Genomic DNA, 16852 nt, shown 5'->3' with positions numbered 1-16852 from the left:
CATTCCTTACAGTAAGTAAACGCTCACTGTCGTGGCCTAATAAACAGCCTACAGCGGTTCTCGTCCCATCACCGAATTTAAGCAACGCTGGCCCTCGTTGTCAGTGTGGCCGCCTGGGAGCACAAGTGGCTGTTGCCTAGAATTTCTCTTCCCCGTTTTCGGTACAGTTGGCCACGTCATTTCACATCCCCGCAAGCTCCTCAAGTGCCGCAAGTCTGCAAGTCTTGGGACGCTACGCTAGACGCTTGCTTCCGGCCCCCTCATGTACCTGGCCACAGACGACAAAGCGTTCGGCTGGGCGACGCCTCGGTGTACGCCGGCTCGCGCCACCGCGGTCGCCGTGCGTGCAGGGAATGTCGCGCCGTCCAATTGCGTTTGGCGCGCATTCCCCTGATGGACAGAGAAAGCCAAAAGTCGCCGTTCGGCCATTAATGTGGATGTCGTACCAGAGTTAGACCGCTTGTGCCATCTCGCGGCTGCCGCTACTACTACTGGTGCGCGTCCCCCGCGCTTATCGAACAGACAGTGTGCTCTGGCTCTGGGTTTGACGCCAGGTCGACGCAGACGTGTGGTACGCGCGTGCTGCTGCGTTTGGCAGTCCCTTGCGGAACACGTTGCTGGCCGAATGCTCAGACGCACTAGTTACCGACTGCTACCACAGAATACTGTGTTTGCAATTGAAATAGACACCGGGACAGCGCGAACGCAAGTCCCGACTACCAAAAATTATGCGCCCGAGTTACTCACATTTGGAGTAATCGCGGGGGTCAGCTCGACCGAAGTGCAATGGAAGAGCCTCACCCCGGAGGAACCGCCTTCATGATCACGGTATCCCCTACGCCAGGTAAGTATGATTTCGTCGCTTTTTTTTTTTTTTTTACTTTATTGTCATTTTAATGCCTATACAATAAGCAGGCTGGCAGCAGCACAATACGCTGCTCTTCAGCCAAATGAGACAGAAGCACAAAAAACAGGAGAAAAACAGAAAAGTCACAAAATGGTGGGCGATAAAATAGGAGACACAGAGAGACAAACACGGAGCCGTTCACACTTGACGATAAGCCACACTGCAAACTGTTGAGACGACGCACAGATACTGAAGTAGACGATGGCACTGGTGAACAACGGAGCATGACGGGAAACACTGAACACGAAACATGACGGCACACACAAGACACTGATGGCGGCGATCTCCGGCGCGCGAAAGTCCACGTAGCGTGTGCGAGTCCGGGGACCTGCCAAGAGTGGAACAGGGGGGAGGTGGGGGGAGAGGGGAGAAAAGGATGCCAACGGCGGGGGAGACGGGGGCAAGAGGGAGAGGGACAGGGGAGGGGAGGCCCGGGGGAGAAGGGGAGAGAAAAGGAGGAGGGAGGGAAAAAGGGAGAGAAGGGAGGGAGGGTGCCCGGAGGAGCAAGCACGGGAGGAAGGCGGGAGGATCAAAGTTGGTAGGAGGGGTAGATGGAGGGGAGGAGGGCATCATCAGGTAGGGGGAGCTGGCGGAAGCCACCTTGGGAGAGGGTAAGGAGGGTGGAGAGATGGAGACCGGGTGGGACATGAGAGTACAGGCGCGGCAGCGGGCGGGGGTGGGAGAGGATCGGGGAGACGAGCGGGTGGGGAGGATCGAGTTTACGGGAGGTGTAGAGGATTCGTATCCTTTCGAGGAAGAGGAGGAGGTGAGGGAAGGAGATAAGATCATACAGGATCCGCGTGGGGGAGGGGAGACGGATGCGATAGGCAAGGCGGAGAGCATGGCGTTCAAGGATTTGGAGGGATTTATAAAAGGAAGGGGGGGCGGAAATCCAGGCGGGATGGGCGTAACAGAGGATAGGGCGGATGAGGGACTTATAGGTGTGTAGGATGGTGGAGGGGTCCAGACCCCACGTACGGCCGGAAAGGAGCTTGAGGAGACGGAGTCGGGAACGTGCCTTGGCTTGGATTGTCTGGAGATGGGGAGTCCAGGAGAGGCGACGGTCGAGGGTGACGCCAAGGTACTTAAGGGTGGGGGTGAGAGCGATAGGACGGCCATAAACGGTGAGATAGAAATCAAGGAGGCGGAAGGAAGGGGTGGTTTTGCCTACAATGATCGCCTGGGTTTTGGAGGGATTGACCTTAAGCAACCACTGGTTGCACCAAGCAGTGAAGCGGTCAAGATGGGATTGGAGAAGGCGTTGGGAGCGTTGTAGGGTGGGGGCAAGAGCAAGGAAGGCAGTGTCATCGGCAAACTGGAGAAGGTGGACGGGGGGTGACGGCGGCGGCATGTCCGCCGTGTACAAAAGGTACAGAAGGGGGGAGAGGACGGAGCCTTGGGGCACACCGGCGGAGGGAAAAAAAGTGTAGGAATCTGTGTTATGGATGGTGACATAGGAAGGACGGCGGGAGAGAAAGGAACCGATCAGACGGACGTAGTTAATGGGAAGGGCAAAGGTTTGGAGCTTGAAGAGGAGACCGGAATGCCAGACACGGTCATAAGCGCGTTCGAGGTCAAGGGAGAGGAAGATGGCGGAGCGACGGGAATTAAGCTGTTCGGAGAGGAGATGAGTGAGGTGAAGGAGAAGATCGTCGGAAGAGAAGGATGGCCGAAAGCCACACTGGGTGACGGGAAGGAGGCGGTGTTGGCGGAGATGCTGATGGATGCGGCGGGTGAGGATAGATTCCAGGACCTTGCTGAAGACCGAGGTAAGGCTGATAGGACGGTAAGAGGAGACGGCGGACGGCGGTTTGCTAGGTTTAAGGAACATGAGGATGCGGGAGGTTTTCCACAGGTCGGGGTAGTAACCGGTGGACAGGACTACATTGTAGAGCCTGGCCAGGGTGGAGAGGAAAGAGACAGGAGCTTCACGAAGGTGACGGTAGGTGGCACGATCGTGACCAGGAGCGGTGTTGCGTTTTGTGCGGAGTGTATCAATGAGATCCTGTGTAGTGATAGGGGTATTGAGTTCCGTGTGTGTAATGTTGTCCAAGTACTGGAAACCAGGAGCGAGGGGAGGGACAGAGGTGTCAGTTCGATCGCGGATATCCGGGAAGAGGGAGTAATCGAACTGAGGATCATCGGGGATGGAGAAAACATCGGAGAGGTAGGAGGCAAAGTGATTGGCCTTACTAAGGGCGTCAGGGAAGGGGTGGTCATCGTGGAGAAGAGGATAGTAGGGGGAGAATTTAGTTCCGGTAAGGCGACGGAAGGCCGACCAGAACTTGGACGAGTTGATTGGTAGGGTTTCATTCAAACGGGTGCATGTCTGTCGCCAGTCCCGGCGTTTCTTAGCCGCGAGCAAATTACGAACGTGTCGCTGGAGTTGCCGGTGGCGTCGTAGTGTGTCCGGGTCACGCGTGCGGAGGAAGGCACGGTAGAGACGACGGGATTCACGGAGGAGGAGAACGGCCTGCGGGGGTAAGGTAGGACGGTGGGGGTGGATGGCGACAGTAGGAACGTGGGCCTCCACGGCCTCAGACAAGGTCTGCTGGAGAAAGGAGGCGGCATGGGTGACATCGTCAGGGTGGTGGTAGGTGAGAGGGTGGCTATCGACCTGGGTGGAGAGGGTATCCCGGTAGGCATTCCAGTCGGCTCGGGAATAATCGTGGACATACTTAGGGGGAGGATCAGTACGAGGGTCGGGGCGAGGGCGACGACCGTCCGATACGGTGAGGAGGACAGGGAGATGGTCGCTACCAATAGGTTCCAGGACATCCACCGTTATGCGGCCAAGGAGATTGGGGGAGGAGAGGATAACATCAGGAGTGGAGTTGGATTCGGGACGGGTGTGCTGGGGGATGGGAATGAGGTCGCCTTGAAGGGAGGAGAGGAACCGATGCCACCGCCGTAACTGGGCGGCGGAACGACTATGGATGTTGAGGTCGGCGGCGATCACGTAGGAGGAGAAGGTACGGTCAATGTGGGAGAGGAAGTCGAAGGGAAGAGGGGCGTTAGGGCGGACATAGATGGTGGCGCAGGTAATGGTAAGGCCAGGGAAGAAGAGACTAAGGATCAGGTGTTCGGTGGGGTCGGGAAGGAGAGGTTGGAGCCGAACGGGGAGCTGGCGGTGGTGGCCAATGGCAACTCCGCCACGCGCAACTGGGAGGGGATTATCGGAGCGGTGGAGGAGATAGGGGGAGGTGTGGACGGAGTGGTGGGGTTGGAGGAAGGTTTCATTGAGGAGGAAGGCATCCACACGGTGGGTAGCAAGGGTGTGCAGGAAAAGGTTCTTGTTGGCGGGAAGGGAGCGGATATTGTTGAAAAGGATACGATGCTGTCGTGCCATGATAAGGATTTAGACGAGGGTGTCAAGGCGGGAGAAGGTGAAATGGGCCTGGTTATTGGAATAGGTGGCGTACATTTTAAGGTGGAATATGGAACGGGCGGCGAGGGAGATCTGTTGGAGGGTGTGGGGGCGCTGAAAGGGATGGACGTTTTGGAGGACAATGGTGAGGAACCTGATGATGTCCTCAGCAGTGGGAGGGGGACGAAGGGAATTGCCAGGAGGGGTGGGGGCGTCCAGGGGACGGACAGGGACGGTGAGTTCAGGGGTGGTGGGAGGGGGCCGGGCTTTACACTTTTGGGAGTAGGTAGGGTGGGGGAGGCTGCAGGTATTACAGGAGGGAGGGGATTGGAGGTTGGGGCACTGCCGGAGGAAGTGCGCTTGGCGACAATGCGGGCATGTGGGGGCCTCGCGGCACTCGGCTGTTGTGTGTGCATTATAGCGCAGACATCTCTGGCAGCGCAGGGATTGAGGGGGGGAACGGGAGGGGTCGACTTTGTACCGTTGATTGAAGAGGAGGGCACCCTCCTTCAGGAGACGGTCAATGGAGGGGGCGTCCTCAGAGAACACCCGCATAAGGCGGGTGGGGCCGGTCGCGTTAAAAATGCGGCGGACTGCCCGCACCTCCAGGGTGGGATGGGCCTTCAGCTCCGCCAACACCTCCTCCTCCGTGATCGACGGACTAAGCCGAGTGATCACGGCGGTGAGGGTCGGCGGGCGACGCGGGGGTTGGGGTTGGCGGGTAGGAGATGGGGAGGGAGCAGGGGTGAGGGAGGCGTTAGGGCCAAAACGGGTGATGGGGAGGCGGGAGAGGATGTCAGTATGGAGGGTTGGGCTGGGGGAGGAGATGAGAACGGAATCCCGTCTGGGAGTAAGGAGAGAGATGGGGGCGCCAGGGAAATGTTGGCGGAGGAGGAGGGAGAGATTCCGGGCCTCGAGGAATGAAGGATCGGGACGGGACAGGAGATATTTGTAGAGACCGGGTGGGGAGGAGGAGGAGGAGGAGGAGGAGGAGGGAGCGGGGCCTGGTGGGGAGACGTCCATGGCATTTTGGGGTGGGGATGGGGGGCGGGGTGGAGCCTTTTTATGAGCAGAGGGAGTGGGGGCGGCACTAGGGCGTTTGACAGCGGCAGATGGGCGGGTGGTGACAAGAGGGACGGGAACAATGGGGAGGTGGTGGGAAGGGGCAGGTCCCGGCACGGATGCAGCAAGCGGCGCCGGAGATAATGACTGTGATGGTGCAGGCGAAGGTGGCAGTGACGGCGACGGTGAAGGCGATGAAGATGGCGGTGGTGGTGGTGGCGGCGGTGACGGCGATGGCGACGGGGAGAGCTGGGCGTGGGCAGTGGCCCGACGGGCCACCACCCGAGCCGGAGCGGCAGTGACAGGCTGGGGGAGGGGGGGGAAGGGATCAGAACGAGAGGAAGAGGCGGGAGAGGGGGCGACAAAAAGCGAGGGCGAAGGGATAGAGAGGAGGGGAGGGATGGAAGGAGGGGGGTGGGACTGGGCACACCAAGTGATAGTGGTGGAGGCGGCGGAAGGGGACGTATACACGATGGCGGTGGTGGTGGTTGTGACGGTGGTGGTGGGGGCAGACATGACGACAAGGAGAAGAAAGAAAAAACACAGCACTAAAAGGACAGGACACACACTGGGGGACGACGGACGGCGACGGCGACGGCGAACGGCGACGGCGAACGGCGAACGGCGAACGGCGAACGGCGAACGGCGACGGCGACGGCGACGGCGAGAGGCAGGAACGCTGCTGCCGCGGACGGGGCCGGGGCGGCTGCGGCTGCTGCTGCTGCTGCTGCTGCTGCTGCCGCTGCTGCCTGGACTGCTGCTGGCACCGGAGGGCTGCTGGCTGGCTGGCTGGCTGGCTGGCTGGCTGGCTGGCAGGCGGCGGGACCACTGCTGCAGGCCGGGACCGGGAACTGCTGCTGCTGCTGCTGCTGCTGGGCTGGGCTGGGCTGGGCTGGGCTGGCTGGCTGGCTGGCTGGCTGGCTGGCACCTGTAAACCCTAACACTTCGATTAGCGCGAAAGATTGCACCATCGAAGGGCGGTAACCTTGCGGTGTACCGCCGGAGATGGATTTCGTCGCGCCACAGGCGAGAATTTGTAGTGCCTCGCGCTATCGAGATGTAACGAGAGCTCCTGACGTTTCCGCAATCGGCGAACAGAATGGTGGCCGTCCATGTACCTGTCTCCTTACAAGAGAGCTATTGGCTGTCGAGTTAGATGGCAGACAGTCGCAACAACGCTCCTCTGCCGAGAAAAACGATGCATTTTGTGCGAGCAGCACCATACGGCTCGCGGCGCCGGCCGCTGCTGGGGTTAATTTACCGTTCCGTCCGGAAGATGGCGGGCCAAGTCCGGGTTGCCGCCTCCGGGCCCTCCTCTCCGTCTCCAACGAGCCCTCTTCCTCGGCTGTTGAAACCGCGAATGCGATCTGCGGAATGAGTGCTTTTTGCAGCCACAATGCAAGCCACACTTTATACTTTCGCTCCTTCCAGGAGAGCCCTTAGTGCTAGCAAATACGGCAGCATTGTCACGCGCGGTCGACTGTCGCCGAGCAACTGAAGGACCACAGCTCGTGAGTGTTGTGCGCGACGAACAAACAGGACGTCAGTGAACTCCAAGAACGAACATCAGCCAGCACGTTCGACATTCGACGCCGAGCAACAGAAGACACTTGAAAGGTAACACTTCTTTTTGCTTCTCCTTCCGAGTAGGACGTGGAAAGCTCGATCGAATATTTGTGCAAATTTTCATTCGGAATATGGACATATTTTCTTCGCGCATAAGAGAGAAAAATAAAGTTTCATTCATGACAACATTTCAGCTGTGTCGGGTTGATTTCGAAGATGCAGATTAATTGTGCGGTATTTGGTAAACGACTGATACCTTGTAGCAATCTTTGCTTAGACGTGGATTAGGTAAAGATAAAACTAAATTGCTTTTTGTTTGTAAACACAACACGTCAGGTGTGTAACAAAGCGATGGGAAACAAGGAAGTCTCTTTTCTGTGAATGTAGTGATGCAACAACGAATTCACTGAGGGCTACCCGTTTCTGCAATTAGTAATTTATTGAAACTGCCGCTATTACGCGTCTGTCAACGTAGAACTGTGTGTGTTACAGAAGGCACTGTTCGGATATTTTGTCAGTGAGTAGGGAGAAATTGTGTTTTTAATTACACTTGTTACAGAGAGAGAGAGAGAGAGAGAGAGAAAAGAAGAGTTTTATGTTATTTCCATTCCATTCGAAACCTATCTGTTCTCACTCCAAGGGCGCCCATACGACAGACAGTTTTGTACAGGGGGTGGGGGACGGCTGAATCTGGAGGTATGGTGTACTTTTAATATTTTGGAAGACGAATAGCGAGCTTGTAAAGTGGCCATAAACAGATTTGAAGTTCCGAACCTGTTAAAGACGTGTGTAATACAGACCTTTTGACTCGATTTCTTGCAAGAAAAACACCTGATAACATTGCGTTTTCTACTTTCCCTGAGAGCCCCGAGTACAGGCGAAACACAACACCTGCGACGACAAGACATTCCTTACAGTAAGTAAACGCTCACTGTCGTGGCCTAATAAACAGCCTACAGCGGTTCTCGTCCCATCACCGAATTTAAGCAACGCTGGCCCTCGTTGTCAGTGTGGCCGCCTGGGAGCACAAGTGGCTGTTGCCTAGAATTTCTCTTCCCCGTTTTCGGTACAGTTGGCCACGTCATTTCACATCCCCGCAAGCTCCTCAAGTGCCGCAAGTCTGCAAGTCTTGGGACGCTACGCTAGACGCTTGCTTCCGGCCCCCTCATGTACCTGGCCACAGACGACAAAGCGTTCGGCTGGGCGACGCCTCGGTGTACGCCGGCTCGCGCCACCGCGGTCGCCGTGCGTGCAGGGAATGTCGCGCCGTCCAATTGCGTTTGGCGCGCATTCCCCTGATGGACAGAGAAAGCCAAAAGTCGCCGTTCGGCCATTAATGTGGATGTCGTACCAGAGTTAGACCGCTTGTGCCATCTCGCGGCTGCCGCTACTACTACTGGTGCGCGTCCCCCGCGCTTATCGAACAGACAGTGTGCTCTGGCTCTGGGTTTGACGCCAGGTCGACGCAGACGTGTGGTACGCGCGTGCTGCTGCGTTTGGCAGTCCCTTGCGGAACACGTTGCTGGCCGAATGCTCAGACGCACTAGTTACCGACTGCTACCACAGAATACTGTGTTTGCAATTGAAATAGACACCGGGACAGCGCGAACGCAAGTCCCGACTACCAAAAATTATGCGCCCGAGTTACTCACATTTGGAGTAATCGCGGGGGTCAGCTCGACCGAAGTGCAATGGAAGAGCCTCACCCCGGAGGAACCGCCTTCATGATCACGGTATCCCCTACGCCAGGTAAGTATGATTTCGTCGCGCCACAGGCGAGAATTTGTAGTGCCTCGCGCTATCGAGATGTAACGAGAGCTCCTGACGTTTCCGCAATCGGCGAACAGAATGGTGGCCGTCCATGTACCTGTCTCCTTACAAGAGAGCTATTGGCTGTCGAGTTAGATGGCAGACAGTCGCAACAACGCTCCTCTGCCGAGAAAAACGATGCATTTTGTGCGAGCAGCACCATACGGCTCGCGGCGCCGGCCGCTGCTGGGGTTAATTTACCGTTCCGTCCGGAAGATGGCGGGCCAAGTCCGGGTTGCCGCCTCCGGGCCCTCCTCTCCGTCTCCAACGAGCCCTCTTCCTCGGCTGTTGAAACCGCGAATGCGATCTGCGGAATGAGTGCTTTTTGCAGCCACAATGCAAGCCACACTTTATACTTTCGCTCCTTCCAGGAGAGCCCTTAGTGCTAGCAAATACGGCAGCATTGTCACGCGCGGTCGACTGTCGCCGAGCAACTGAAGGACCACAGCTCGTGAGTGTTGTGCGCGACGAACAAACAGGACGTCAGTGAACTCCAAGAACGAACATCAGCCAGCACGTTCGACATTCGACGCCGAGCAACAGAAGACACTTGAAAGGTAACACTTCTTTTTGCTTCTCCTTCCGAGTAGGACGTGGAAAGCTCGATCGAATATTTGTGCAAATTTTCATTCGGAATATGGACATATTTTCTTCGCGCATAAGAGAGAAAAATAAAGTTTCATTCATGACAACATTTCAGCTGTGTCGGGTTGATTTCGAAGATGCAGATTAATTGTGCGGTATTTGGTAAACGACTGATACCTTGTAGCAATCTTTGCTTAGACGTGGATTAGGTAAAGATAAAACTAAATTGCTTTTTGTTTGTAAACACAACACGTCAGGTGTGTAACAAAGCGATGGGAAACAAGGAAGTCTCTTTTCTGTGAATGTAGTGATGCAACAACGAATTCACTGAGGGCTACCCGTTTCTGCAATTAGTAATTTATTGAAACTGCCGCTATTACGCGTCTGTCAACGTAGAACTGTGTGTGTTACAGAAGGCACTGTTCGGATATTTTGTCAGTGAGTAGGGAGAAATTGTGTTTTTAATTACACTTGTTACAGAGAGAGAGAGAGAGAGAGAGAGAAAAGAAGAGTTTTATGTTATTTCCATTCCATTCGAAACCTATCTGTTCTCACTCCAAGGGCGCCCATACGACAGACAGTTTTGTACAGGGGGTGGGGGACGGCTGAATCTGGAGGTATGGTGTACTTTTAATATTTTGGAAGACGAATAGCGAGCTTGTAAAGTGGCCATAAACAGATTTGAAGTTCCGAACCTGTTAAAGACGTGTGTAATACAGACCTTTTGACTCGATTTCTTGCAAGAAAAACACCTGATAACATTGCGTTTTCTACTTTCCCTGAGAGCCCCGAGTACAGGCGAAACACAACACCTGCGACGACAAGACATTCCTTACAGTAAGTAAACGCTCACTGTCGTGGCCTAATAAACAGCCTACAGCGGTTCTCGTCCCATCACCGAATTTAAGCAACGCTGGCCCTCGTTGTCAGTGTGGCCGCCTGGGAGCACAAGTGGCTGTTGCCTAGAATTTCTCTTCCCCGTTTTCGGTACAGTTGGCCACGTCATTTCACATCCCCGCAAGCTCCTCAAGTGCCGCAAGTCTGCAAGTCTTGGGACGCTACGCTAGACGCTTGCTTCCGGCCCCCTCATGTACCTGGCCACAGACGACAAAGCGTTCGGCTGGGCGACGCCTCGGTGTACGCCGGCTCGCGCCACCGCGGTCGCCGTGCGTGCAGGGAATGTCGCGCCGTCCAATTGCGTTTGGCGCGCATTCCCCTGATGGACAGAGAAAGCCAAAAGTCGCCGTTCGGCCATTAATGTGGATGTCGTACCAGAGTTAGACCGCTTGTGCCATCTCGCGGCTGCCGCTACTACTACTGGTGCGCGTCCCCCGCGCTTATCGAACAGACAGTGTGCTCTGGCTCTGGGTTTGACGCCAGGTCGACGCAGACGTGTGGTACGCGCGTGCTGCTGCGTTTGGCAGTCCCTTGCGGAACACGTTGCTGGCCGAATGCTCAGACGCACTAGTTACCGACTGCTACCACAGAATACTGTGTTTGCAATTGAAATAGACACCGGGACAGCGCGAACGCAAGTCCCGACTACCAAAAATTATGCGCCCGAGTTACTCACATTTGGAGTAATCGCGGGGGTCAGCTCGACCGAAGTGCAATGGAAGAGCCTCACCCCGGAGGAACCGCCTTCATGATCACGGTATCCCCTACGCCAGGTAAGTATGATTTCGTCGCGCCACAGGCGAGAATTTGTAGTGCCTCGCGCTATCGAGATGTAACGAGAGCTCCTGACGTTTCCGCAATCGGCGAACAGAATGGTGGCCGTCCATGTACCTGTCTCCTTACAAGAGAGCTATTGGCTGTCGAGTTAGATGGCAGACAGTCGCAACAACGCTCCTCTGCCGAGAAAAACGATGCATTTTGTGCGAGCAGCACCATACGGCTCGCGGCGCCGGCCGCTGCTGGGGTTAATTTACCGTTCCGTCCGGAAGATGGCGGGCCAAGTCCGGGTTGCCGCCTCCGGGCCCTCCTCTCCGTCTCCAACGAGCCCTCTTCCTCGGCTGTTGAAACCGCGAATGCGATCTGCGGAATGAGTGCTTTTTGCAGCCACAATGCAAGCCACACTTTATACTTTCGCTCCTTCCAGGAGAGCCCTTAGTGCTAGCAAATACGGCAGCATTGTCACGCGCGGTCGACTGTCGCCGAGCAACTGAAGGACCACAGCTCGTGAGTGTTGTGCGCGACGAACAAACAGGACGTCAGTGAACTCCAAGAACGAACATCAGCCAGCACGTTCGACATTCGACGCCGAGCAACAGAAGACACTTGAAAGGTAACACTTCTTTTTGCTTCTCCTTCCGAGTAGGACGTGGAAAGCTCGATCGAATATTTGTGCAAATTTTCATTCGGAATATGGACATATTTTCTTCGCGCATAAGAGAGAAAAATAAAGTTTCATTCATGACAACATTTCAGCTGTGTCGGGTTGATTTCGAAGATGCAGATTAATTGTGCGGTATTTGGTAAACGACTGATACCTTGTAGCAATCTTTGCTTAGACGTGGATTAGGTAAAGATAAAACTAAATTGCTTTTTGTTTGTAAACACAACACGTCAGGTGTGTAACAAAGCGATGGGAAACAAGGAAGTCTCTTTTCTGTGAATGTAGTGATGCAACAACGAATTCACTGAGGGCTACCCGTTTCTGCAATTAGTAATTTATTGAAACTGCCGCTATTACGCGTCTGTCAACGTAGAACTGTGTGTGTTACAGAAGGCACTGTTCGGATATTTTGTCAGTGAGTAGGGAGAAATTGTGTTTTTAATTACACTTGTTACAGAGAGAGAGAGAGAGAGAGAGAGAAAAGAAGAGTTTTATGTTATTTCCATTCCATTCGAAACCTATCTGTTCTCACTCCAAGGGCGCCCATACGACAGACAGTTTTGTACAGGGGGTGGGGGACGGCTGAATCTGGAGGTATGGTGTACTTTTAATATTTTGGAAGACGAATAGCGAGCTTGTAAAGTGGCCATAAACAGATTTGAAGTTCCGAACCTGTTAAAGACGTGTGTAATACAGACCTTTTGACTCGATTTCTTGCAAGAAAAACACCTGATAACATTGCGTTTTCTACTTTCCCTGAGAGCCCCGAGTACAGGCGAAACACAACACCTGCGACGACAAGACATTCCTTACAGTAAGTAAACGCTCACTGTCGTGGCCTAATAAACAGCCTACAGCGGTTCTCGTCCCATCACCGAATTTAAGCAACGCTGGCCCTCGTTGTCAGTGTGGCCGCCTGGGAGCACAAGTGGCTGTTGCCTAGAATTTCTCTTCCCCGTTTTCGGTACAGTTGGCCACGTCATTTCACATCCCCGCAAGCTCCTCAAGTGCCGCAAGTCTGCAAGTCTTGGGACGCTACGCTAGACGCTTGCTTCCGGCCCCCTCATGTACCTGGCCACAGACGACAAAGCGTTCGGCTGGGCGACGCCTCGGTGTACGCCGGCTCGCGCCACCGCGGTCGCCGTGCGTGCAGGGAATGTCGCGCCGTCCAATTGCGTTTGGCGCGCATTCCCCTGATGGACAGAGAAAGCCAAAAGTCGCCGTTCGGCCATTAATGTGGATGTCGTACCAGAGTTAGACCGCTTGTGCCATCTCGCGGCTGCCGCTACTACTACTGGTGCGCGTCCCCCGCGCTTATCGAACAGACAGTGTGCTCTGGCTCTGGGTTTGACGCCAGGTCGACGCAGACGTGTGGTACGCGCGTGCTGCTGCGTTTGGCAGTCCCTTGCGGAACACGTTGCTGGCCGAATGCTCAGACGCACTAGTTACCGACTGCTACCACAGAATACTGTGTTTGCAATTGAAATAGACACCGGGACAGCGCGAACGCAAGTCCCGACTACCAAAAATTATGCGCCCGAGTTACTCACATTTGGAGTAATCGCGGGGGTCAGCTCGACCGAAGTGCAATGGAAGAGCCTCACCCCGGAGGAACCGCCTTCATGATCACGGTATCCCCTACGCCAGGTAAGTATGATTTCGTCGCGCCACAGGCGAGAATTTGTAGTGCCTCGCGCTATCGAGATGTAACGAGAGCTCCTGACGTTTCCGCAATCGGCGAACAGAATGGTGGCCGTCCATGTACCTGTCTCCTTACAAGAGAGCTATTGGCTGTCGAGTTAGATGGCAGACAGTCGCAACAACGCTCCTCTGCCGAGAAAAACGATGCATTTTGTGCGAGCAGCACCATACGGCTCGCGGCGCCGGCCGCTGCTGGGGTTAATTTACCGTTCCGTCCGGAAGATGGCGGGCCAAGTCCGGGTTGCCGCCTCCGGGCCCTCCTCTCCGTCTCCAACGAGCCCTCTTCCTCGGCTGTTGAAACCGCGAATGCGATCTGCGGAATGAGTGCTTTTTGCAGCCACAATGCAAGCCACACTTTATACTTTCGCTCCTTCCAGGAGAGCCCTTAGTGCTAGCAAATACGGCAGCATTGTCACGCGCGGTCGACTGTCGCCGAGCAACTGAAGGACCACAGCTCGTGAGTGTTGTGCGCGACGAACAAACAGGACGTCAGTGAACTCCAAGAACGAACATCAGCCAGCACGTTCGACATTCGACGCCGAGCAACAGAAGACACTTGAAAGGTAACACTTCTTTTTGCTTCTCCTTCCGAGTAGGACGTGGAAAGCTCGATCGAATATTTGTGCAAATTTTCATTCGGAATATGGACATATTTTCTTCGCGCATAAGAGAGAAAAATAAAGTTTCATTCATGACAACATTTCAGCTGTGTCGGGTTGATTTCGAAGATGCAGATTAATTGTGCGGTATTTGGTAAACGACTGATACCTTGTAGCAATCTTTGCTTAGACGTGGATTAGGTAAAGATAAAACTAAATTGCTTTTTGTTTGTAAACACAACACGTCAGGTGTGTAACAAAGCGATGGGAAACAAGGAAGTCTCTTTTCTGTGAATGTAGTGATGCAACAACGAATTCACTGAGGGCTACCCGTTTCTGCAATTAGTAATTTATTGAAACTGCCGCTATTACGCGTCTGTCAACGTAGAACTGTGTGTGTTACAGAAGGCACTGTTCGGATATTTTGTCAGTGAGTAGGGAGAAATTGTGTTTTTAATTACACTTGTTACAGAGAGAGAGAGAGAGAGAGAGAGAAAAGAAGAGTTTTATGTTATTTCCATTCCATTCGAAACCTATCTGTTCTCACTCCAAGGGCGCCCATACGACAGACAGTTTTGTACAGGGGGTGGGGGACGGCTGAATCTGGAGGTATGGTGTACTTTTAATATTTTGGAAGACGAATAGCGAGCTTGTAAAGTGGCCATAAACAGATTTGAAGTTCCGAACCTGTTAAAGACGTGTGTAATACAGACCTTTTGACTCGATTTCTTGCAAGAAAAACACCTGATAACATTGCGTTTTCTACTTTCCCTGAGAGCCCCGAGTACAGGCGAAACACAACACCTGCGACGACAAGACATTCCTTACAGTAAGTAAACGCTCACTGTCGTGGCCTAATAAACAGCCTACAGCGGTTCTCGTCCCATCACCGAATTTAAGCAACGCTGGCCCTCGTTGTCAGTGTGGCCGCCTGGGAGCACAAGTGGCTGTTGCCTAGAATTTCTCTTCCCCGTTTTCGGTACAGTTGGCCACGTCATTTCACATCCCCGCAAGCTCCTCAAGTGCCGCAAGTCTGCAAGTCTTGGGACGCTACGCTAGACGCTTGCTTCCGGCCCCCTCATGTACCTGGCCACAGACGACAAAGCGTTCGGCTGGGCGACGCCTCGGTGTACGCCGGCTCGCGCCACCGCGGTCGCCGTGCGTGCAGGGAATGTCGCGCCGTCCAATTGCGTTTGGCGCGCATTCCCCTGATGGACAGAGAAAGCCAAAAGTCGCCGTTCGGCCATTAATGTGGATGTCGTACCAGAGTTAGACCGCTTGTGCCATCTCGCGGCTGCCGCTACTACTACTGGTGCGCGTCCCCCGCGCTTATCGAACAGACAGTGTGCTCTGGCTCTGGGTTTGACGCCAGGTCGACGCAGACGTGTGGTACGCGCGTGCTGCTGCGTTTGGCAGTCCCTTGCGGAACACGTTGCTGGCCGAATGCTCAGACGCACTAGTTACCGACTGCTACCACAGAATACTGTGTTTGCAATTGAAATAGACACCGGGACAGCGCGAACGCAAGTCCCGACTACCAAAAATTATGCGCCCGAGTTACTCACATTTGGAGTAATCGCGGGGGTCAGCTCGACCGAAGTGCAATGGAAGAGCCTCACCCCGGAGGAACCGCCTTCATGATCACGGTATCCCCTACGCCAGGTAAGTATGATTTCGTCGCGCCACAGGCGAGAATTTGTAGTGCCTCGCGCTATCGAGATGTAACGAGAGCTCCTGACGTTTCCGCAATCGGCGAACAGAATGGTGGCCGTCCATGTACCTGTCTCCTTACAAGAGAGCTATTGGCTGTCGAGTTAGATGGCAGACAGTCGCAACAACGCTCCTCTGCCGAGAAAAACGATGCATTTTGTGCGAGCAGCACCATACGGCTCGCGGCGCCGGCCGCTGCTGGGGTTAATTTACCGTTCCGTCCGGAAGATGGCGGGCCAAGTCCGGGTTGCCGCCTCCGGGCCCTCCTCTCCGTCTCCAACGAGCCCTCTTCCTCGGCTGTTGAAACCGCGAATGCGATCTGCGGAATGAGTGCTTTTTGCAGCCACAATGCAAGCCACACTTTATACTTTCGCTCCTTCCAGGAGAGCCCTTAGTGCTAGCAAATACGGCAGCATTGTCACGCGCGGTCGACTGTCGCCGAGCAACTGAAGGACCACAGCTCGTGAGTGTTGTGCGCGACGAACAAACAGGACGTCAGTGAACTCCAAGAACGAACATCAGCCAGCACGTTCGACATTCGACGCCGAGCAACAGAAGACACTTGAAAGGTAACACTTCTTTTTGCTTCTCCTTCCGAGTAGGACGTGGAAAGCTCGATCGAATATTTGTGCAAATTTTCATTCGGAATATGGACATATTTTCTTCGCGCATAAGAGAGAAAAATAAAGTTTCATTCATGACAACATTTCAGCTGTGTCGGGTTGATTTCGAAGATGCAGATTAATTGTGCGGTATTTGGTAAACGACTGATACCTTGTAGCAATCTTTGCTTAGACGTGGATTAGGTAAAGATAAAACTAAATTGCTTTTTGTTTGTAAACACAACACGTCAGGTGTGTAACAAAGCGATGGGAAACAAGGAAGTCTCTTTTCTGTGAATGTAGTGATGCAACAACGAATTCACTGAGGGCTACCCGTTTCTGCAATTAGTAATTTATTGAAACTGCCGCTATTACGCGTCTGTCAACGTAGAACTGTGTGTGTTACAGAAGGCACTGTTCGGATATTTTGTCAGTGAGTAGGGAGAAATTGTGTTTTTAATTACACTTGTTACAGAGAGAGAGAGAGAGAGAGAGAGAAAAGAAGAGTTTTATGTTATTTCCATTCCATTCGAAACCTATCTGTTCTCACTCCAAGGGCGCCCATACGACAGACAGTTTTGTACAGGGGGTGGGGGACGGCTGAAT

General features: G+C 54.1%; 5 non-coding genes across 5 annotated transcripts; all 5 read right to left on the bottom strand.

Annotated features, from left to right (window-relative positions):
* Window positions 1–688: 688 nt before the first annotated feature.
* On the bottom strand, window positions 689–852 carry LOC124596689. The gene has a single exon (XR_006978350.1). It is a non-coding gene; the product is annotated as a U1 spliceosomal RNA (small nuclear RNA).
* Window positions 853–8495: 7643 nt separating this feature from the next.
* LOC124596688 lies at window positions 8496–8659 on the bottom strand. The gene has a single exon (XR_006978349.1). It is a non-coding gene; the product is annotated as a U1 spliceosomal RNA (small nuclear RNA).
* Window positions 8660–10810: 2151 nt separating this feature from the next.
* Window positions 10811–10974, bottom strand: LOC124596687. The gene has a single exon (XR_006978348.1). It is a non-coding gene; the product is annotated as a U1 spliceosomal RNA (small nuclear RNA).
* A 2151-nt stretch (window positions 10975–13125) lies between these two features.
* On the bottom strand, window positions 13126–13289 carry LOC124596686. Its single transcript, XR_006978347.1, has one exon. It is a non-coding gene; the product is annotated as a U1 spliceosomal RNA (small nuclear RNA).
* A 2151-nt stretch (window positions 13290–15440) lies between these two features.
* LOC124596685 lies at window positions 15441–15604 on the bottom strand. Its single transcript, XR_006978346.1, has one exon. It is a non-coding gene; the product is annotated as a U1 spliceosomal RNA (small nuclear RNA).
* Between the last annotated feature and the right edge of the window lie 1248 nt (window positions 15605–16852).

The sequence above is a fragment of the Schistocerca americana genome, chromosome 2, assembly GCF_021461395.2.
Source record: "Schistocerca americana isolate TAMUIC-IGC-003095 chromosome 2, iqSchAmer2.1, whole genome shotgun sequence".
In the NCBI taxonomy this organism is placed as follows: Eukaryota; Metazoa; Arthropoda; class Insecta; order Orthoptera; family Acrididae; genus Schistocerca; species Schistocerca americana.
The sequence above is the reverse complement of the archived record's forward strand: the minus strand, read 5'-3'. Positions and strand labels throughout refer to the sequence as shown.